Source organism: Protopterus annectens, chromosome 17.part0 (genome assembly GCF_019279795.1).
Source record: "Protopterus annectens isolate FY-2018-M chromosome 17.part0, PAN1.0, whole genome shotgun sequence".
NCBI classification, from domain to species: domain Eukaryota; kingdom Metazoa; phylum Chordata; order Ceratodontiformes; family Protopteridae; genus Protopterus; species Protopterus annectens.
This window is the reverse complement of record NC_056751.1, coordinates 250,946,716-250,969,781: the sequence shown is the minus strand read 5'-3', so window position 1 is coordinate 250,969,781 and position 23,066 is coordinate 250,946,716. Positions and strand designations below refer to the sequence as shown.

Genomic DNA, 23,066 nt, shown 5'->3' with positions numbered 1-23,066 from the left:
ATCTCATGTTTAACGGTGTATACCAAAAGCATAAACTGAAGACCAAAGGTTTGCTGTGTGTTAAATCTGGATACACCAAACCTTCTTCTTTCGGCTGCTCCCGTTAGGGGTCGCCACAGCAGATCAACTGTTTCAATTTCTTCCTGTCCTCTGCATCTTGCTCTGTCACACCAACCACCTGCATGTCCTCTCTCACCACATCCATAAACCTTATCTTAGTCCTTCCTCTTTTCATGTTACCTGGCAGCTTCATCCTTAGCATCTTTTTCCCAGTATACTCTGCATCCCTCCTCAAAACATGTCCAAACCAACGTAATCTTGCCTCTCTGGCTTTGTCTCCAAACCTTCCAACCTGGGCTGACCCTCTAATATACTTATTCCTAATCCTGTCCATCCTCGTCACACCCAGTGCAAATCTTAATATCTTCAACTCTGCCACGTCAAGCTCTGATTCCTGCCTTTTTGTCAATGCCACTGTCTCCAACCCATATAACATAGCTGGTCTCACTACCCTCTTGTAGACCTTCCCTTTCACTCTTACTGGTACTCGTCTGTCACAAATCACTCCTGATACTCTTCTCCACCCACTCCATCCTGCCTGTACTCTCTTCTTCACCTCTCTTCCACACTCACCATTACTCTGAACCGTTGATCCCAAGTACTTAAACTCATTCACCTTCGCCACCTCTACTCCCTGCATCCTCACCATTCCTCTATCCTCCCTCAAACTCACACACATATATTCTGTCTTAATCCTGCTGACCTTCATTCCTCTTCTCTCTAGAGCATATCTCCACCTCTCCAGGGTCTCCTCCACCTGTTCCCTACAGATCACAATGTCATCTGCAAACTTCATAGTCGACGGGGACTCCTGTCTGATCTCGTTTGTCAACTGCCCATCACCATTGCAAATAAGAAAGGGCTCAGAGCTGATCCTTGATGTAATCCCACCTCCACCTTAAACGCATCAGTCACTCCCACCGCAGACCTCACCGCTATCACACTACCCTCGTACATATCCTGTACCACTCTTACATACTTCTCTGACACTCCCGACTTCCTCATACAATACCACAACTCCTCGCTAGGCACCCTGTCATATGCTTTCTCTAAATCCACAAAGACACAATGCAACTCCTTCTGACCTTCTCTGTACTTCTCCATCAACACTCTCAGAGCAAACATTGCATCTGTAGTGCTCTTTCCTGGCATGAAACCATACTGCTGATCACTAATCATCACCTCCCTTCTTAAACTAGCTTCCATTACTCTTTCCCATAACTTCATGCTGTGACTGATCAGTTTAATCCCTCTATAGTTACTACAGCTCTGCACATCACCCTTATTCTTAAAAATCGATACCAAAACACTTTTTCTCCATTCCCCAGGCATCCTCTCACTTTCGAAGATTTCATTAAACAATCTAGTTAAAAACTCCACTGCCATTTCACCTAAACACCTCCATGCTTCCACAGGTATGTCATCTGGACCAACCAAGGAACCGAAAAACAAAGGTAAAACAGAACCACAAGCTAAAAACAACTTACTTTATTACTTGCAAGTATAAACTTTCGCATTGAAAATGCTTCATCAGGCAAAACAGTACAAAAATTAAGAACATTTCCTTAAATAATCAAACAAGAATCACATGACAAAAAGAATGAATTCATTAAACACAAAGTTACTTCACTCTATTTTACACTTTTTTTTAAACTGGTTTGATGATAAAAGATTCATTACGACCAAGAAACTGTTGCATTCTGAAATAAATTATCCATTTGGATGATTCAGACACAGGATCCAAAGGCACAAGAGTCAAAACTGCTCTGGGGTGAGAAAACCCTCTTCATCACCTCAAAGGTGGAAGCACCAGGAAACGCAGAGGACAATCCGACCGAAGCAGAGAATCTCAGTGCAGACGATCCAAGTCCCTCTCCGACCCTTTGCTCTGAGGGAGGAGTATGAGCTAAGCTGTCCATTGCTGAAGCCCCAAGGGGAAGCGACGGCTCCGATAACTTCAGTGTCAAATTCAACCCTTCGGATAAGATGACAACACTTTGGTTCTAAGAACCATTGTGCTCCAGGGGGTTAGGAGCCAATCGGATCAGGGAAGTCACTGGAGTGGAAGTCAGGGGTATCTTTGGATCAGATGGTTCGACTCTCGGAAATCTTGGATACGAGTGCTCTAAAATGGTAGGTTAGACCAGTGAAGGAGCAATAACAGAATGGAATAAAGGTTTAAGGCTCACAGATTTGATGGGGACAGAGCCAGCAAGACCCCCCCCCCCCCATTTGGATCTGTGTTGAGAAATTTTCTCATCATAACAGCCAGCTCTGCCTCAGAAAGACTCCAAGAGGGACTAACACAGAAGTGGAAGGTGGCCTGGAAGATTTTTTAAGGGGTCTCTTGAAGGAAAGGAGACCTCAACCTCGGAGATACTGGCTCCAGGAAAAACCTTGGGCTATAGAGCCAAGGAGACTTAACAATAGCAGACGTCGAATCCAAATACTTCAGATTCAAACTCTTGGAAATCTTCTGAGCTAGCTCAGAAGGAAGCATCGACTTTGGAGACCATGCAGGGGAGTGTTTTCAGTGCTTCCTGCGCTCCTTAGACTTATGAGAGAGGGGGTTTGAGCCCCTGATGTGGAAATACCAGACGAAGGAGAAGCTTGAAGGCTGCCTTTTAGTACTAGCTTATGCCTCCTATCACTTACAGCCTTGGTATTCAAAGCAGCACAGATGGCGCAAGAGGTGCCCAAGTGTGCTGGGCCTAGACAATAGATGCACTCCCTGTGGCATCACAGTTGGGGATATTATGCTTAAAGCAAGTGCACTTCTTGTATCCAGTTGGCTTTTCAGCCATACTGAAAAAAGGAAAGACTACGAGCAAGCAACAAACTACTTTTTTTTTAACCAGGACAAGGCTCAACTCTACAAAAAAATACCTTCGCTTAAAGGGACAATCCTAGAGTCTAAAAGTCTGACTAAGAAACTTGTCCTGATACTTGCCAGTTGTTACCACCCATTTAACCCATCACCCCTACCCCGGGTTGCAATTTACTTTATGCAGCCCTGTTTTCATTCCCTCTGGTGAATGCAATTAACAATATTCAGTTCCTGTCAAAGCTTTCAGTCCCCAGTCACTGGGAAATAAGGTTATTACATCTGTGTGTGTGTGTGTATGTGTGTGTGTGTGTGTGGTGAGGATGGTTAAGCAAGACTCCGTGTTTACTTTTTATGAACTCGTCAAAAAGCTTATCTTAATTGTGCGGCTCTTTAATTCCTTTATGTATTCTGCATAGCGTAACTGTGAGCAGTATAGTCAAAACAGTACAGTTTAATGAATTCATATTAAATCTTAGCAGTGTCTTGATGTATTCCTCTCACTCCATAGTAAAGCAATCTCAGAATTAGTATGTATAACTACCACTGGTTGCTATGCTGTACAGCCCCCACTGTGACAGTAAGTTTTGGACTTCATTGTTTAAAATGAATCTATTACTTGTGTTGCACATAAGGTTTTTTTTTTTTTTTTTTTTTTTTTTTTTTTTTTTACAGCAGGTCAGAAAACCACTACACTTGATTAGTATTCAGAGATCAACAAACAAAACATGAAAAAAAGACAGTTTCTACTACTGTTTGAAACTTGCGTCATTCTGATGCTTTCTACACATCATGCAGCAGTCATGAATATCATCATAGTATTTTGCTAACATTCAGGAATGCACATAAAATATGAAGAACAAAACTCTGTTTACTAACATTTTAGCTTTAAATTTCTCATATGCTTTCCTGCAAGGTAATAACAGGTGAAGTCATAAAATTCCTGAAAGGCTACGTTTCTCCGAGGATAAAAAACACAGGTGAAACTATTGAATGAGTCGTTGAGAGTACAACTGCAATTTGAGATGGAATTTGACTAAGACCACTGAAACTTCCTGTAAGCACCCCTGCCCAACCCCACAGCCAAAGCTGGGATGTTTTATTTTAATTTGTTTACCGGGAAAGTCTGAATTGGAATGAGCCAATTTTTGGAGGAGGCCTGGGGAGAAATGCTCCAGACGCATGTCTTTTTAACGTGGGAGGAAAAGGATTGCTCAAGGGAAACCCACACAAACACAGGGAAGACATGCAGATTCTGCACAGAAGCCACCCCAGCCAAGAACTGAACCAGGGAACATCTTGCTGTAAAGTGACAACGCTAACCGCTGCACCACTGTGCCATTCAGAAAGTCAGACTGAAAATGTAAACAAAGACCAGAATCAAAACAAAAAAAATATCTGGGAGAATGCCCCTTTAAGGTACAGAAAGATTATACCAGCAATGGTAACAAGACTACTGAAAGAACAAACAGTAGAGAAAAAATAAGGGTAAGAGAGATACAAGGCAAATAGTGAAAGGTAAGAAATCACTAAATACGATCTAACTACAAAGAATTTCTAACTTTGCACTCGCAAATCAACCCACTGGAGCTCGAGAAAATGCACTCCTGACAGAATCACAGCACGGCAAATGAGATCTGAGGTAACACTGTAGTAAGAGGCATTATGGTTAAGGGAGAAGCTCAAGAGTTGGATCCTAGAATCTAGAGAAAGTGGCTGAGTCGGATCAGGGGATTGGATCCGAACCTATTCGTTGAGGAGTGGATGAAAATGACATCAGATCTGTGGTCTGGGCCTGCTAATAAATACAGATGCATGACATTGGGCTGTTTGGTGGGAGTGTATATATAATTCTTAATGTTTTGTCAAATAATTATTTGAATGGTAATTGTGTCATATAAAAAGTGTGAAGGTACGCAATGTTGAATGGTAACAGTGATCTGTTTTGATGTACATGCATGTTTTAGTATGATGAGGTACAATTTGACTGAATGAAGGTTGGTCTAGTGTTTTGAAAAACATCAGCTAGCGACCTATCAAAAAAAGGAACACACAAAAAAAAAAAAAAAAAAAAAAAAAAAAAGCCTCAGAGTTGCATAAAATCCTTTACTGGTGTCTCCTGGTACCTCGGCCTCTTTTTTTTTTGTTTTGGTCTAGTGTTTTGTCTGTGTGTTTTCAGAATGAAGAAGTTGGATTGTGGTCAAGCGTATTTTTTTGGTCTAATGCAGAAAGTTCTGTATATGCCGAAACTTAAGGAATTACAGGATATAAATGTGTTTGCAAGTGTTCGTAGGTTAGAGTAACACTAGGATAGGGGATATATTTAGTGTAGTGTTTCTGATGGATATGGAGTGCATGTGAGTGTTTCCATGTCAGGCTTAAGAAAGGGGATGTATTTAGTAACGTGCATCTGTTATGTTGTATGTGTGTGTTTGATTGTCTTGTGTAGTGGCAATATTACAGAAAATAAATTTTCTACAGTAACAAGTAGGTCTGGGATTCAGGGTAGGGTTAGGTAAGCTGATGCATCCACCAACATAAAAGGCCAATTCTGCATGCTGAAGAGTCATATCAACTATTCACATTTTACATTTGCTCAAAACTAAGCAACACAACCTGCCAAAGAAACAGTAGTCTCTAGTAATACTATATTTCAATGCATGTGCCTTGCAGACTACAGTTTCTTCCTTTAGTAACATTATCAAGTACTTCAGTCAACTTAGCTATATCTGCATGTTTTGGCTCCTATATGGGCATTTCAGAAACTATTGCCATAGGTTGGTCAGAAAGTTAAAGGGTGACTGCAAGAGCTCGTACCTTCCGCACCAAATCAGCAACGCATCAGAAAATTTCCAACTCATTTTTCTAGTTTTCATATGACTTTACAGTATCAAAAAACTAATGAACTTTACAATTAACAACTATTGTCTACTACTAACTTTTGTACACAGCAAAAAACATACGATGATTCAGCTCTGTGAGCCAGAAGGATGACCAAAGCTTGATTAGTGTTTTGAATGATGGAGAAGTCGGGGGTTTGGGGGATGTGAAGACGCAGCTTTTAGGCTTGCCTATTCTGGGAGTGGTTTCTTGCAGTGATCTGCCATCACTGACAGTGATGGCAGGAATGCTTTCATCACAAAGCAGTTAACCTTTAAAAAATTCTTCACAGAATCAGGGTTGGAGCTATCCTGTGTCACCTCCAGTGACGTATATTGAAAAATTCTCCTCCTCTTGGACATACTATATTTCATTAGAATTCTATGTTATAATCTTTAATTTCCTTCCTGCCATTGCCTTCTTAGGTTATGCGCTTTTGCACAGCTGTTTAACTTTTTGAAAGGCAGATGTGTCACCTGCTGATAAAATAAGTAATTAACATTGCTCCGAGTAATTTTAGCCTTTGACAATCCTAAACAATAGCTGCAATAAAATGTTATAGTAATAAAATCACAGAAAAGGAGATAAAGCCAGTACACACAACAAATGCATAAAAAAAAAAAAAACTGGCCAAGGCAGTCAGTGTATAAATAAGACAACTTTAATACGAACAAAACAAATAAAAATATACAATGTCATGCATGCAGGAAGTGACCATAGTTTTAAATGTATGGTCACTGAGTTAAGAAAAACTAGTTTAAGAGGAGACATTAATACATGTGCTGAATGTATTGAGGTTAAATGGATGACTATTCTACAAGCAACCACAGGAAAAAGGTTACATGAATTTTTACCAATTAGACCTGTATTAACATCACGTGGACTAAGACATTAGTATTTAAGCTAAGGTTAGTTCAGTTATGATTAGATCTGATGAAGTACCCAGAGTACTGCTACAGTCATCCCTCTCCATAAAGGAGGAGCGATTACAGACCCTGGGAATTATTGCCCCATTAGCCTGACGAGTCTGATATGTAAGGCTATGGAGAATATCATCATGGACCTAATTAACAGGGATATAGGGGAATCTCTCCCATTCGATTCTCGGCTGGAGTGTGGGGAGTACCTTCTGTGTGGAGTCTGCATGCCCTCCCCACGGTTGGGTGGGCGTTTGAAAGACATGCGTAAATGGGCGTGCCTTCGTTGAAGGTTGAATGTCGAGCTGGCACCTCGGCGTTCGTGAAAATCTACTGTCAATCATTAGCGGACCGGAGTTCCGGTGTGGCGACCCCTAACCGGGAAAAGCCAAAAGACAACAACAATACAGGGAATCTCCAAACTCTAGATCCCACTCAATTTGATTTTGTGAAAGGTAGATTACACCTACTCAACCTGGTTGACTTCTTTGAGTCAGTCACCAGAGCTATGGATGAGGGCAAGGCAGTTCATACAGCCTACCTCGATCTGGCCAAGGCCTTTGATACCATTCCTCACTCAGGAATTATTGATAAACTCACCAAATCAAGCATCAACCCCTATATCACTAGGTGGGTTGCAAATTGGCTCACAGATTCAACCCACAGTGTGAAAGTGGCAGACTCCAAGTCAGACTGCCGACCAATCACAAGTGGAGTCCCACAAGGATCAGTCCTGGGTCCTTTCCTGTTTTGGCATCTACTTCTCAGAAGTCCAGGCCAACCAGGAGGGACTCTGGCTGACCAAGTTCGCAGACTGCAAGCTGGGAGCCATTATTAACTCCCCAAGTGATGCAGACATCCTACAGAAAGGCCTCACTGAGACCAATGACTGGTGTTGAAACCATGTCCTTAAGCATAATGCCAAAAAATGCATAGTCATCCCCTTTGGGAAAAACTCAGTTCCCACTAATTACCACATCGATGGGAGCCCACTGAACACTGAAGGAGTTATAAAAGATCTGGGGGCACAGGTTGACAGCAACCTCTCCTTCAACTACCACACTGCCTCTGTGGAAAGAAAGGCCTTCTATGTGGCACATTTCATTAGCAAGGGTTTTGCATCCAGGAAGAAAGAGATAATCTCTCTCTCTCTCTACTCTTCCCTCATTAGGCCAATCATAGAGTGTAATGCCCCATTTGGCATGAACCTCACTACGCACATGCAACAGCTGGAAAGGCCACAAAAGTACCTCACAAAGAGGATCTTAGGTCTTAAACACATGTCTTACATGGACAGACTGAAAAAACTCCAGCTACTCTCTCGTCTTATATCGCCTACTAAGAGGCGATCTCTGCTCGACTTACAAAGCCATGTCTGACCAGCTCTGACAGAAATGCTACATCTAAAGAATTCCAAATCCCTCCACACCATACGCTCCAGAGACCTCAACCTTAAACCACAATCAACAGAACATGCTGGAGGGACAGGTTCATAATCCACAGACTGCCCATGCTCTGGAATAGACTTCCCATACATGTCAAGCAGAGCACCTCAATGGTCCTCTTCAATAGAAATCTTGATGAGTGGATGGGAAACAAAGTTCACCCCAAGGATCACTGCAGTGGCTGTACTTGATAGAGGCACTGGGGACTAACATCAGGTGGCACGATGTCAGGACACTTCTATGGGCTAGGCTTGTAAAGGCTCCAGGGCCATTAGCCTAGTACACACCTATGAACTTATGAAAGCGCTCATCTTATTTGTGTACTTGCTATATTTTTGTTTTGTTCGTATTAAAGTACTCTTATTTATACACTGACTGCCTGGCCAGTTTTTATTTTGCTGACAAAATGTTACAGTATCCAAAATACAGATATTACATACTTTAACTTTTTTTAAAAACATGTGCTATGTTGCAGGCATTAACAATCATACATTTCTAAGTTCCTAATTTGGGCATCAGGCAAGTTGTGCCTGGGACATTTACTTTAAAATAGTCTACAAAAACAGATGTGAACCATTTTTATGACACCCACCAGCTCCAACTAGAATAGTAAGGTAATTGTATTACTAGAACATAAGATTAATTATTAAGCCAAGTAAATAAATCATGCAGTTATTTCTGGCATAGTTCTAATGTTTTAATATTGAATATATATTACTGTTAATATAAGTCCTGTATTATAAAAGCTCAGTCTGTTATACATCCACAGTTCAGTGCTCAGGATATCTATGTACTCGTACACTTATGCTTGCGAATGTTGCCCTGGGTAAGTTCTCTTGTGCACAAAGAATCCAATTGCTTTTACTTACAAGACTGCTGAGTGCACAACCTGTATTCATTTTTTTTCTGCGATACCATGAGTTTTTCAAATATGGGAACATTTTTACTGGAATTACATGCGAGTCATGACTGTAGGTCTGCATTTGCTGAATCCATGAACCCCTAATCTTCTCCTACCAAGGCATTTCTTTGTACAGTATCTGCTGCTTTAGCTTTTGTTAAATCTATAGCTTCTTCCAGGTCCAAAAAGGTCTTACTTTATCTGGGTAGCAAGAACCTAAAGTAGGGTGGCGGGTAGACCTATCTGAATTTAATAAGTTGCTACCTAGACAGCCAGGAAGAACTTTGCCTATTTCCCCATCGTCTCCCTTGAATAAGTTGTTGACTCTTACTTGACAGTCCCAAACACAGCCCACAATTTCTAGCTACCATTTTTGAGATGATTTCCTCCAAGTCTTTATGACTGAAGTCTCACTATGATATGTCTTGGTAGCCCTATGTACCCTCTGTCAATGTGAAGTACATCCTCTGTCAGCCGCCTCTGCACAAATGTCTTCTAGTCACTCAGGTATCCCTAATTAGTCTTTTTTTCTCTGTCCGATCCTCTGAATTCACTTGATGCTCAGCAATTTCTTCCATCTTAGCCTGCAAATTTCCCACTTTGCTTGTATTGAGTTCTGCTGCTGCTGCAAACAGGTGGCATCATCAGAGTGCACTGACAATACTCTATCCATCTCTTCAATCAGTTTGGTAACCCCTTCTATAAATGTATCTAATTTCCCTTTTACTTTCTGTATTGTTAGCAAAATTAGGTTAAGTACTGACTATTTCCACTGTCCTCCATCAGTGTGGTCCAAACTGGCCATCGGAACAGTACTTTGTGTGTGTGTGTGTGTGTGTGTGTGTGTGTGTATGTAGGGGGGGCACTATGCACGCAGCATACTCTTGGGGCACAGAGATAGTTTTCACAATTTCTTCACTTTTTAGCACTTTGGAAATCTGTAAGATTCACTTTGTATAATGTTTGAATTTCTTTCCAAATTCATTTTTCTTAGCCTTTTTAATGGCTTATTCCTACTTTTTGCTACTGACTAAGCAGGGCCATACCGGAAGTCTCAACTACATTTATATCATCGTAACATTTGACCACATGCTTCCCTATTCCCTAGGACACCTGATCATCATATCTAAGACTTGACAGGCTCAGCATAATTTCTGCACATGGATTTCTCCTTGATATTTAAAAAGTATGTAATTTGACAATTCATTTGACTAAATGTCCAAGTAGCTGAAGTAGACACTTCCATAATAAAGAAACTAAAGTTCGGGACAGATTTATCAGTAACGTCTTAGTTCCAAAACCTGCCTTCAATGTAGAAAAGGGAATTCCACCCAAGTATGCCACCAGGTTTGTATAGAAATACTGGAGCCTTTGTAGGACTCTAGGTTTGTACAAAAATACTGGAGCCCTTGTAGGAGACTCTAAAATCTGTCTGGTTTCTTGGGTGTGGAGGGGGTGCTTAGAAGAATGACTGAGAATCTGATGGGAAGGCATACTTAAAGGCTTTGAAAAGAGAAGGGATGACTGTAGCTTCCAGAAATTCAAAATCTCACCTTTTCTGTATATTTCCCTCGTTCCCCTTATGAAATGTTCCGTCTTCTTAGCGACAGTGTCTCCAAAAGACATACCACCTTGTGAAGATCATGATGCAGTCCTCTTCATCTAAACTGTATCTGGGAGGTGTGCCTACTTGTCATCTAAGTAGTGCAGGTAACATCTTCCTCTGCAGATGAGCTTAATTTCATGACTGGAGAGGTTACCCCTTTTCAGTTTAACCTGATCAGAGGAATGGATGCCAGAGACTGACTGATCACTGTTCCTTTGCCAAACACTTGAGATGATGAATAAACTGTATGTCAGCCAGACTTCTGAGAAGGAGACACCATCCTAGACGCTGCCTGTTCAGAGTAAAACTTTTTTTGATATGCCCAAAAAAAAAAAAAAAAGCCTCAAAACTCCTGATGCCAAGAACCCTACATTCCTCCTCACTATTACCTGTGTTCTAAACAATTAAAATGGAAGACTGGGCTACTCCTGTTGAAAAGCCATTGTTAACTGCACTGATGTCTAACAAATGGCACATACAATGTACCTTTCCTATTCTGGTACTTGGCAGCTGCTTACATGCTTGCCTAGAAAGAAGTCAGTCACAGGCCAAAAAATTATCAGACACCACTACAAGAGAATGGTTGAGGATACTTGGGTCTCTATGATGTTGTAAAGGTGATCTTTTTCTCCCTGGCATCCATTTGCCATTGCCCTTTTCAAGGTTCGTAGGTAACTACTAAACCATCAGCCTACAGGCAATTACAAAGCTAGCCAATAACCAATGGTTAGAATCAAACCCTGTACCTTGTTATCTGTGAGGGAAAGACCTTAACCACTATGCTAACACTTCCCAAACTGACAGCATGTCAAAACGCATTTGTCAGAAGTGGAATATGAACCACGCCTCCAGGGGAGACTGCAACAGATGCTCTTATGAGTAAGGCTAGTAGTATAAGCCTAACTGGATTCCAGCAACACAGCATGCAATTCTTTCCTGTATCGAATGCAAATCAAGTATGCCTTCCTTGTTTTCTGGTAAAGTCGACATAAACTGGACCAATAGGTGAGATGCACTTAGAATGAGAACATTTATTCAAAATGTGACGCCCGCACTCTAAACAATTCAGACTTGAATGAAGCACAGTCCAAGAACTGGAACAGCTTTCAAGGCAACTACCACTAGTAAAATTACCACAGAAAGCAAAGAAAAACAGATATTTCCCCAACTGGTCATTTATCTTTCAAAGATTCTCAGCAGTTGTTTTTATTGCCTATTTTAGTATATACTGCATACACTTCCTCAGAAAAAGGGGTACCAAAAATTCTATAATCTTGGCAGTCAAAGAGATTTCAGGTTGGGGGTATATCAAACAACCCCTGCCTTGTGAGAGCAAATGCAGTCTATGGGGAAGCTGGTGGCAACTGCCCTTGGCTAGTTTAATAAGAAGGGAGACCTACTGTTGTTGTCTGGGCCAAAAGGAAGTAAACCACAATCTTTCGGGAGCCCTTCTAGATCCTTAAAGGAACCCTGAAGATCAGTGGAAAGGATGGAAAAGCACAGAGGTACATTTCTATCCATGGAAATGAGAAACCATCTGTCTTCCAGGCCTGTTTGCAAAAAAATTCTGGAGCAAAATTTCTTTAACTGTGTTTTGAAAGGAGGCTAACAGATCTAGTTGAGGTGTTCCCCACAGATGGACTGATTCCTGAAAAACCCATGTGCAGCTTCCATTCAATGAAGCCTGAAGGGTCAAACTGACTTTAGATGCTATCTCTACGGCTATCACACCAACTCTGCAAAGGGGATATGATCTGGTTCTCCCCTGTTTATGTACATCAATGTGATGCTGTCTGTAATAAACTGCAGAGGTCCTGGAGACCACAGATGATTTAAGGCTTTCAAAGTATTTATTACTGACGTACTCTAACATTTATGTGCTTTTATCTAACCTCTTTGTTCAACATTCCTTGTACTTTTTTGCTCCTTTTGATAAAGCCACCACAAGCAAAGTCTGAAACATCTGCTGTGACAAAATGAGGAGGAAATGGAAGGGGGAAAGGGCAGACATGGAGTTTAACAGAAATGGTCTACCCACCACAGAATCTCCAGAAATGAGACCTAAAACCAAAGGATGTCGATGCAGAGTTTAGACTAACTTGACGTAACACTAAATTTTCCTCATTTGAAGTCTGGCCAAGGGTATCATGGAAGTCACGTATCCCAAAACCCTGAGAAATTACTTAGCAGATAACATAACTGACTACCATATCATCTTCCTGAATTCCCTTACCTACTTTGTCTGGAGTAAGAAAAGCTCTTCCCAGGGCAGAATCTGAGAGACATCCAGAGAAAAATATTCTTTGAGAAGGGATGACAAACGTTTTGCAAGCTCACTTGAAACCCCAGACTGACTAGGAGGTTTCTGAACACTTAAGAAGCACTCTTGACAATTGGAAAGACTACAAATATAAAGACAATTGTCCAAATATGAAAAAAAAATGTGGACACCTGCAGTCTGTAATAAGCAGTCACCGGTGCCAGACACACTGCAAATACCCTTGGAGCAGCAGACAGTCCAAATGATAAGATAGTGTAAGCCAGATGAAAAAAAAAATTCGAAGTACTGCCTTAAATGTTTGCCAATGGCAATATGACAATGGGTGTCTTTTTGTTACAGCTTCACCATCACAGTTAATAATGGAATAAGATGGGTAAACAGTGTTTGAAGAGAACATTGGCTACTTAACAGATTATCTTGAAATAATAAAATATTCCAGCACTGTCCTTCAGACATTTCCTTAAAGCACTGGATGTGACTTTTTTTTGTTACTGAGAAGTTTATAAGCAGCACACCCAGATATCATATACATGCAGAAAATTATAGAACATTTCAAACACTTAATACAACATTCTAAAATTTTGTACACTTACACTATTTGCAGGAAAATGCAACTACTAAGTGAATTCTAATACAAACAAGTACTTTTAAATCGGTAGAGATAAAAGGCACATCATTACGGAACTTATTAACAAGGACAAAGGCTGTCTACGAGCCCTGGAACCAAGCCAGTTTGGGTTTATTAAAGGCAGACCCTGCCTCTTCAACCTGGTGAGCTTTTTTGAGTCTAGTATTAGCGTATGTACCCATGGCTCTAAATTTACAATTATTATAAGAAGAAAGCACCACTAAAACTAATGGTTTCAAACGAGTTTAAACCAGTGTTTTCAACCTTTTTACACTTGGTGACCAGTGAAAATAGGAGAATCATTTTGGGGACAACTAAGGCAGAAATATAAACCATTATTTATAAGGAACAAATTAAAACAATCACTGTCTGAGAGCTGTATGCCAAAGGATATGAAGTAAGAGGAACAGTCCTAAAATATGGGGCAAAAATCCAGACGTTGAGAGGTATGTTACCTGCCTACCTCTTACACACACACAAACACATTCACAGCACTTATCCAAAAAGGGGCTAATCCGGAAATAAATCAGGGAAACTTTTCATATATTAGTACTGTTAACTTGAGACATTGACAGAATAACACAAGTGAATTTGCATTTTTCTAAAGTAAAAGTCTGTACAGAGCTAAAATGTCAGTCAAAATCAGGGACATTTGTGAGGTAAGCACCTACCTCCATCTTACACACATAAAACACACACACCTCTCAACCTCTAAGCAGAAAAAATCTGGGCAAAGCCAAAAATAATGGTGGGGCAAATCCCCAAGAATAGGATCAAACTTGAAATATTGCTCTCACAAACTTATAAAGTTGCTAGAACAGGTATTGTGTTATCTTGTCATTTAGTGAATTCTGTCCTCAAGGATTTGCCACAATAACCCCCCCCCCAAAAAAAAAAAAAAAAAAACAGAAATTTCTTTTTACACAGACACACACACACATACCCACTTCTTACTTGTCCGTTTGTGGTCCGCATTTCAAACATTTTCTGATATTCAAATTCTGTGCGCTCAGAAGATGAAGACAAGCAGCAGGTCACACAGATGCAAAAGACGAAAACAGGTTGCCCACACCTGTCACATCTCTGTGACTGGACATAAAGGGGAAAAAAAAAAAAAAAAACCTTATTTTTTTAAATTAAAAATGTGTCTCCTGGTCGGTGGCGGCCCTCTCCCAGCAAGGTGGCCCTAGTCTTGTACGGACCATCAGGAAATTTCTGCTGGACTATACCCAGTCCGTGGACCAGCAGTTAAACACTGGTTTAAACTATTACTCTGGTAAATAAAAGCAATGAAAATACTTGGAAAATAAACCCTGTGTGTTTTGCCCATTTGAATTTTGATTTTTAAACTCGTGAGATAATTTGCAGGACCTAAAATATTTTAGGATGACATCAGCAAAACTGTTCCATGAACATTACTTCATACTAATGCAGTCAATACAAGAATAACAAAGAGCTTACTTTTTGTGTAAGGTGCAAGATAAAGTTGCATGACAGCTTATCTTTGAGTCCTAACAGATTTAACTTTATCAGCAGCGACTGCTATTCACATTAGACAAAAGGACACTTTCACAGCATATGAAGAAAATGTGCATTGACTACAAAGGATCATTTTTGTATACTGCATTGTCTTCCATTTACATACTACACTAGTGCAGAATTCGGAAGTAAAGATATAGTTTGTGGATTCTGCTCTTGATTAGCAGAGGTGATTCTTTTAAAAGTTAATAGTTTACAGCTTTAATATTTTCCATCTTAGTAAAGTTTAGTATTTATGTACATCTCTTTAGGCTCTATGTATAAGAGGGTTACGACAGAGGACGACGCTGGGAATTTTTAATTTTTTTATTTATTTATTTATTTTTATTAGTAACCTATTACCTTTTTTCTTACATTCCAGCGTGTCTTTATATCCAAAGCAGCACATTTTGCATCTTTTCTAATAAAAATATAATTAATTACAGAACGTGTATTTTTGCAAGTTTTGTTGGACTGCAGACTACATCTAGGACAGGAGGGAAAAACCTCTTGTTGCACAACTGCAATATTCTGAATTACAGGTTGTTACATTTGGCTTAAGACTTGATCGCTAAAATTTGTAATTTCTTTAAAAAACTAATTCCTAAGCGTAGGCATCTTACAAATAAATTTTATGAAGGAAAGAATGACACTGCCAGGCTACTCAATATAAATAAAACATTTTTAAAGGATTATGAATGCAAAAAGATTACATCAGTGAGTTTTAAGTATTTAAGGGAACTTCAGAAGTAGTCATCAATATCAGGGAAGGTAGTTAATTCTAAACAATCAGAAGAAATGCAAAAGAATAATTACCAGTGGTCTCTAAATAAATATGAGAAAAACTTGCAGCACCTCACCTGACAAGAGGAGGGGCCTCAGAACTGATTTGGCAGTGACAAGCAAACCAATGTAAATCCAGCAGCACAGGGATAATACGGCTCAAGTTAGGACTCGCCACTAAAACCAATCTTGTAGAACTCTCTTCCCGTTTCAGGGGTTCCTGCTAAAATTCCAAGGATGATAATGGGGATTCTTAGAAAGACTAAATGCAAGAAAATGAGAGTATGTACCAAGCCTAAGGTCGCAATACCTCAAGACTATTCCTCTCAGTTCAAGGTAGAGCACTTTCAGAGAAGTGACACTATAAGAGCACTAAATTAATATTTTCTGAGTTGCTCAGACCAATATATGTTTTCTTAAGGAAAGGGGATACTACTAACTGTTAAAATAGTTGGAAAAATAATTCATAAAATAATTGGAAATAATTCCATCCTCAAAGACTGAACTTGGTAAAAATCTGGAACTAGAAATTCAAGTCATGACTCAACTAGCCTTCACAAATCCAGGATCCAGCTCACACCAGGTTGATCACAAGCGAGCACATGTTCATGACCTTCTCAACATCAAAATACTTGAGAACTCAGCCCACTAAAATGCAGGGTTTTCTGCGTCTGAAAAACTGCAATATTCCTGGACATACCAAAAAGACCCTACCTGACCATGCCAACCTTAACCACGGATAACTACAACTTCCTCACAATGGGGGGGGGGGGGGACAAAGTACAGTTGTGTACACTTACCATAAATGTAAATGTTTGAGTGTATTCACTGTTGCAGTCATTATATTTGGGTAATCCTGCTGGCAGGTTGCCCTCAGCCAGCCTGAATTCCAAAGCCTTGGGTCCTGCGTCTGCTGCTGTCGCTCCTTCCCTGACATCAGGTCATCAGGGGAATAAAAGAAGCAGCCAACGCCATTTTCTTCAGTTTTTCTTGCCCCAGATGTCAGGTGCCTCCTAAAAGGGTAGCCAAAATAAATAAATAAATAAATATATATATATATATATATATATATATATATATATACACACACACACACACACACACACACACACCAATATAAACTTTACCTTCATCTACAAGCAAATACACCACATAGGTTGTATAAATCAGAAAAGGAAAGAAAAGTTCCAGCAGAAAAAAAGGGGATAGCGGGTGGGTAACCTAGACTGCAGCAGTGAATACACTCGAACGTCTACATTTATGGTAAGTGTACACAACTGTACTATGTTCTTCGTGTTTCACTGTTGCAGTCATTACATTTGGGTAGAGTCCCAAAGCTATGGTTGGGAGGCTGGAGCTAAACAGCATTAGGAGCGGGTATGAGGCCCTGCAGAACTGCAGTGGCAAGAACTGCCCTGGATTTAGAGTAGAGTGGCAGATGATAGTGCTTTGTAAAGGTGTGCACTGAATTCCAAGTAGCAGCCTCTAATATGTCTTTGGTTGGTACTCCCCTGAGAAAGGCTGCTGAAGTGGCTGCAGCTCTGATTGAATGTGGCCTAATGCCCTTAGGCACTGGCTTGCCATGGTGTAAATAGGAGAAACAAATGCAGTGCCCTATCCATTTTGAAATAGTCGGCTTTGAAATAGCCTTTCCTTGTGATCATGAAGCATATGCCACTAGTAATTGCTCTGTCATCCTGAAAACTTTGATTCTGTCAAAGTAGAATCTAAGTTGTCTGCGTATGTCCAAAGAATGCAGAATTCTCTCCCCCTTGTTCTGTAGATTTGGATAAAAAGTTGGGAGATGACTAGTTTGGTTAAGAGCCACACTGGACACCACCTTAGGCATAAATGTTGGGTTTGTCCTCAGAGAGACCCTGTCTGGATAAAACATGATAAAAGGTTCCGCAGCCATGAGTGCCTGTAGCTCTGAAACCAGTCTTGCAGAAGTTATTGTTAGGAGCAGAGCTGTTTTCCAAGATAAAAACTTTATGTCAGCAGTAGCAGCTGGCTCAAAAGGAGGCAGGATGAGTTTTTCCAAGACATAGTTGAGGTCCCATGCAGGCATTGGTGATCTCCTTGGAGGTATTAAGTTTTTGGCTCCTCTGAGGCACTGCTTTAATAAAGGATGAGAAAAGATTGGTGGCTCTGTATTGTAATGAGCCAAAATGGCAGAGGCATGAATTTTAATTGATGAAAAAGATAGGCCTTTGTCCAGCATCTCAGTTAAGTATTGCAAAATCTGAGGAATATTTGGAACAGCTGTATCAGTTCCTTGTGCCTGGTTCCAAGCACAGAATCTCTTCCATTTTCCAGCATAAGATTTTCTAGTACTAGGCCTTCTGGCTTCCAACATGACATCCATCACAGCTTTACTGAGAGGTGTGTTTTGTATGACTACATTATCCGCCATGTTGCCAGGTTTAAAGTACTGAGTTGGCTGTGCAGGATCTGATTGTTTTGCTGGGACAGCAGATGAGGTATTTGAGGTAAGGTCCAAGCTGGGCATTGAGACGAGTTCCTTAGGATTGGATACCAGTACTGGCGTGGCCAGTCTGGGGCAATCAGTATCATTTTTGGCTTCTCCTGTCTGACCTTTAGGAGTATTTTGAGGAGGAAAGGCATGTACTGATAGGGCGCCCGCTTTCAATGCTTGTCTGTGATAATTCCTTGTGCAGAATCTTTTTAGTTGGTAGTTGTGAAGGGAGGCAAATAGATCTATGTCTGGGCATCCCCATTTCCTTGTTATCATGCAGAAGACTTGTGGATCCAGCTGCCACTTGTGGAGATCCAGGAGTTTTCTGCTTAGTTCATCTGCCAGTGTGTTTTCCATTCCTGGCAGGAATTGTGCCTGCAGATGTACTTGGTAAGTCAATGCTGTGTCCCACAAAGTCATGGTTAGTCTGCAAAGGGGGTAAGAATGTGTGCCCCCTGCATGTTTATATACCACATGATCGTGGTGTTGTCTGTCTCATCAGTAGTTGTCCCAGATGAAGTAAGTCCTTGAAGGCTGTCAGGGCATTTTGAACAGCTAGCATCTTCTTTTGATTGATATGTAGATGCATTTGGTTTGAGGACCATGTGCCCTGAATGCATCTTCCTGCCATGCGAGTCCTCCACGCATAATCTGAAGCATCCGTTGTTAGTGTCTGCCTGGCTGGGGGTAATGTGAATGGCTGTCCCTTGTTCAGGTGACAAGCCTTTGCCCACCATCGGAACACCTGTTGCAGGCAGGGAATGAGAGTAATCATTGTTTCCAGGCTGTGGCAATGTTGAGTCCAAACACTTTTTAGGTACCACTGAAGTTTCCTCATATGCAGTCTTGCATAAAGAATTAGTAGGATGCAGGATGTCATGAAGCCCAAAGCCTGCAGAATTTTTCTTGCAGATAACTGGGCCTTTGTTGCCAACATTTTGATAGGTAGTCAGTTGCCTTTGTTCGTCTGGCGTGAGATAAGCCATCTGGGCAGTTGTAGTTAAGCTTGCATCCAGGAATATTATCTCTTGAGAGGGTACTAGTTTTGATTTCTTTTCATTGACTGTGTACCCTAGGCATGTTAGAAGTCTTTTCACAAACGCCAGATGCTGTAGAAGAATGTCCTTGTTCTCTGCTTGAATTAGACAGTCGTCCAAGTAAAGATATATTTGTATCCATCTTTGTCTGCAGAATGCAATTACTGGTGCCAGGCAGTTTGTAAAGACCCTGGGAGCAGTAGATAAGCCAAAGGGCAGTGCGGAGAATTGGTAATGCATTGAGCCAGCCTTGAATCTGAGGTATCTTCTGCATGACTGGGACATGCAGGTATGCCTCTTTTAGGTCTAAAGTCACAAGACAAGCATTCTTGCCCAGCATGGGCAGAAGCCGCTGCAAAGTCAACATTTTGAATTTTAGTGTTACCAGGAATGTGTTCAAAATAGATAGGTCCAGTACTGGTCTCCAGGCCTTGTCCTTTTTGGGTACCAAGAACAGTCTTGAGTAAAATCCTTGTCCCTGCTCTTGCTCTGGTACTTGTTGAATGGCCCCCATGTCCATTAGGGATGAGACTTGTTTTTGCGCCTCTGCCCATTAATTTTTTGGGAGATCTGGCCAGCTGTTTGCCTTTGGCAGGGTATGGAAATGGAACTTGTAGCCTTGTGACACTATTTAGAACCCACTTGTTCTGGGTTATAATGTGCCAGTTTTGTGAAAAAAGTGCTAATTTTCCCCCTAAGGGTGCTGCCAGGACATAAGTGCTTGGTGCCGGCAGGGGGAAGTCATTAGGACTGTTTCCTGTATGGCTGTGATTTGTCTTCTCCAACTTGGGAGGTAGAAGCACCCCATTGCTTTGACCTGTATGAACCTTGCACCTGGGATCTGCCTCTAGGGCATCTGGATCTGCCCCTTTGAGGTCTGTCTGACACAGGAAAGGACCAATTCTTTGTAGGCCAGTGTCTACTAAACCTAGGTGGCTGTACTTGTAAAAAAAAATCTTTGACAGTTTGCATAGATTTAGCTTTGTCCTCCATTTTCTTTAACACCTCTTCTGCCTTAACACCAAACAAAGTATCATGCTGTAAAGGTGCATCTAATAATTTAACTTTAACATGATCAGGCAGATTTTGTTCCTTTAACCAAGCATGCCTTCTAATTACTGAACCCGTAACTACGGCCCTGCAGGAGGTGTCCCAAAGAATCAAAATCACATTGCAAAGTATGCTTTCCAACTTGTTCAGCTGCATACAATAAATCCTGCATTTCCTTGTTTTTGGCACATTCAGAGTTTAACAAAATTTTCTGTTTAAGCAATGCCATGACATGTTGCTAATATTTGAGCATATGAAACTGACAGATAAAGGCCCTTATATAGCCAAGGTAGCAGATGTGTAAACCTTGTTTCCCCCCATTTATCCAGTGCCCTAGAATCCCTGTCAGAGGGGGTAGGGTTTTTTGTAGCAGAAACCTTAACTCCTTTGGGACCCTGGGAAATAGTTTCTGGGTCTGCAGCAGGGTTTTTAAAAAGGAATTTATGAGAGTCAGGAACCCTGTAATATCTGTCAGGCTTAACAGGAGCTGGAGGTAAGGAGTCACGGGTCAGACTAGACTCTGAAAACACATCTACAATGTCTAACACAGGTGGAATGGCTAGAGGACTGTGTTGAGGTAGTAAAAGGAAATCCCTGAGCCTCTTTTTAGATTCTGAAAAATCTTGGCTCTCCCAGTGGAAATGCTCCCTCATGGTATGCAAGGTTTCCCCAAAAGAATAGTCCTCTGGAGGAGAAGCTGAAGGTATAGATTCTTCAGCATCAGAATCCTCATAGGGGGGAAGAGAATATTCCTGATCAGAAGAAATAGAAACCTGATCTGAAGATTCATAGTCAGTCTCTTACCTAGGCCTCTTATCTGGAGGGGGATGGGAACCCCTGATCAAGGTAATCAAATCTTCGGCCATTTTGAGCATCTGTTTTTTTGGGCATAGAGGCCTGTCCATGTGGCTCTTGAGTTTGTTTCTTTGCTTTAGAAGGTGCTTTAGTCTTTGCCTTTGAAGCTGAAGTCGGTTTAATGTAAAGATGTTTAGGTCTGAATACACCCTCAGAAGCCGGTGCCTGCTCAGCGGCTCTGGACCCATCTGAGGGAATAGTGTCCGAGGCTCCAATACCTTGAGTTTCCAGCGGCATAGCAGACTCCTCATGGGAGTCGGTAGTGGCCTGCGACTCTAAAGTAGCGGGCGTCAGGGGCTGCGAAAGCACCTCACTGAGAACAGGTGAACCGGCGACTGGCTTAGGAGAAGTTTAGTCGGTTTTGGACCTCGGTTGTTTATCTCTCTCCTTTTCTTTGCGTTTTTTGTGAACTCCGGTAGTCGGATGGCTATCCGACAACATTTCTGGATAATTAAACCGGTGTCCAAAATAGTTTAAAGCAAAATCATACCGACGCTTAATAGTGCGTTGGTTAAATCTAGCACAAAATCGACAACCAGAAACGTTGTGATCAGGGCCTAGGCAAGGAATACAGTAAGAATGAAAATCCTTGAGGTATTTGCTTTCCACAAGAAGTACAATTAACAACTTTTTCTGACATCGGTTTGGAGCAAGAAAAAAGTTTCCCCAACGGGGTACTTAGCTTTATTGAAGACTTCGGGTCTGAAACTCGAACACGAAAATCTCAGGAGTCAGCCGACCAGCACTTGCGAACTGCTTCTGCTTTGGGTACCGAGCGGCAAGAAAGACTGAAGAAAATGGCGTTGGCTGCTTCTTTTATACCCCTGACGACCTGATGTCAGGGAAGGGGCAACAGCAGCCAACGCAGGACCCAAGACTTTGGAATTCAGGCCGGCTGAGGGCAACCTCCCAGCAGGATTACCCAAATGTAATGACTGCAACAGTGAAACACGAAGAACATCCTTCATAAAGCAAAAGATCCCACCAGATAATAATGATGTCCTCTTAAATTAAATTTCTATGTAATGTGGGCATCAAACCTATGCTTCTCCTTGAGAAGGCAAATTCTCTGCCTAGTCCTAGCCTACACAACTCATGGGTCAAAAATGAACCACAAGACAAACTAGGACAACAGTATACATTTACTAGGCAATGAAATCCAGAACTCCGGTTATGACAGAGATACACCACAAATGGAGAATACAGAAAAGCACTGGTCACACATAAAAGCTGGCCCAAGAGAATCAAAGTGCCACATGTGATGTTACGTACATCCCTAACAAGAATGACGTATCTATCAGGTGACTGGGTCAATAGGACTGGACACTCTGTTTAAAATAAATAAATATATATATATATATATATATATATATATATATATATACATACACACACACATATATATATATGGGTCTATATCACGTAGTCTAAGTGCCGTAACATCGACTGACATATGTTCGAACACATATGTCCTAAGTTACGGAATTTCGACTACCTTTAAAAAATAAAAACACAACGGAAAAATGTAAAACTTATTTTATGCAGGGGAGGCAAGCCCCCCTGCACCCCCCACTACTTAAATATACCAACCCCTAAATTACACCACATTGAAGTGAATGGAAACCTCCGCTTAAGGAGATTTCCATTCACACGCTCGAACATTTACAAATTCGAACATATGGTCTTCGACCATATGTCGTTCTAAATTGTAAATGTTCGATTACATGATATAGACCCATATATATATATATATATATATATATATATATATATATATATATATATATATATATATATATACATAC

General features: G+C 41.0%; 1 protein-coding gene across 1 annotated transcript in view; it reads right to left on the bottom strand.

The window, feature by feature from the left end:
• Positions 1–23,066, bottom strand: part of CSTF3 (cleavage stimulation factor subunit 3) — a 1,368,849-nt gene that overhangs the window by 844,859 nt on the left and 500,924 nt on the right. The window lies entirely within an intron of this gene.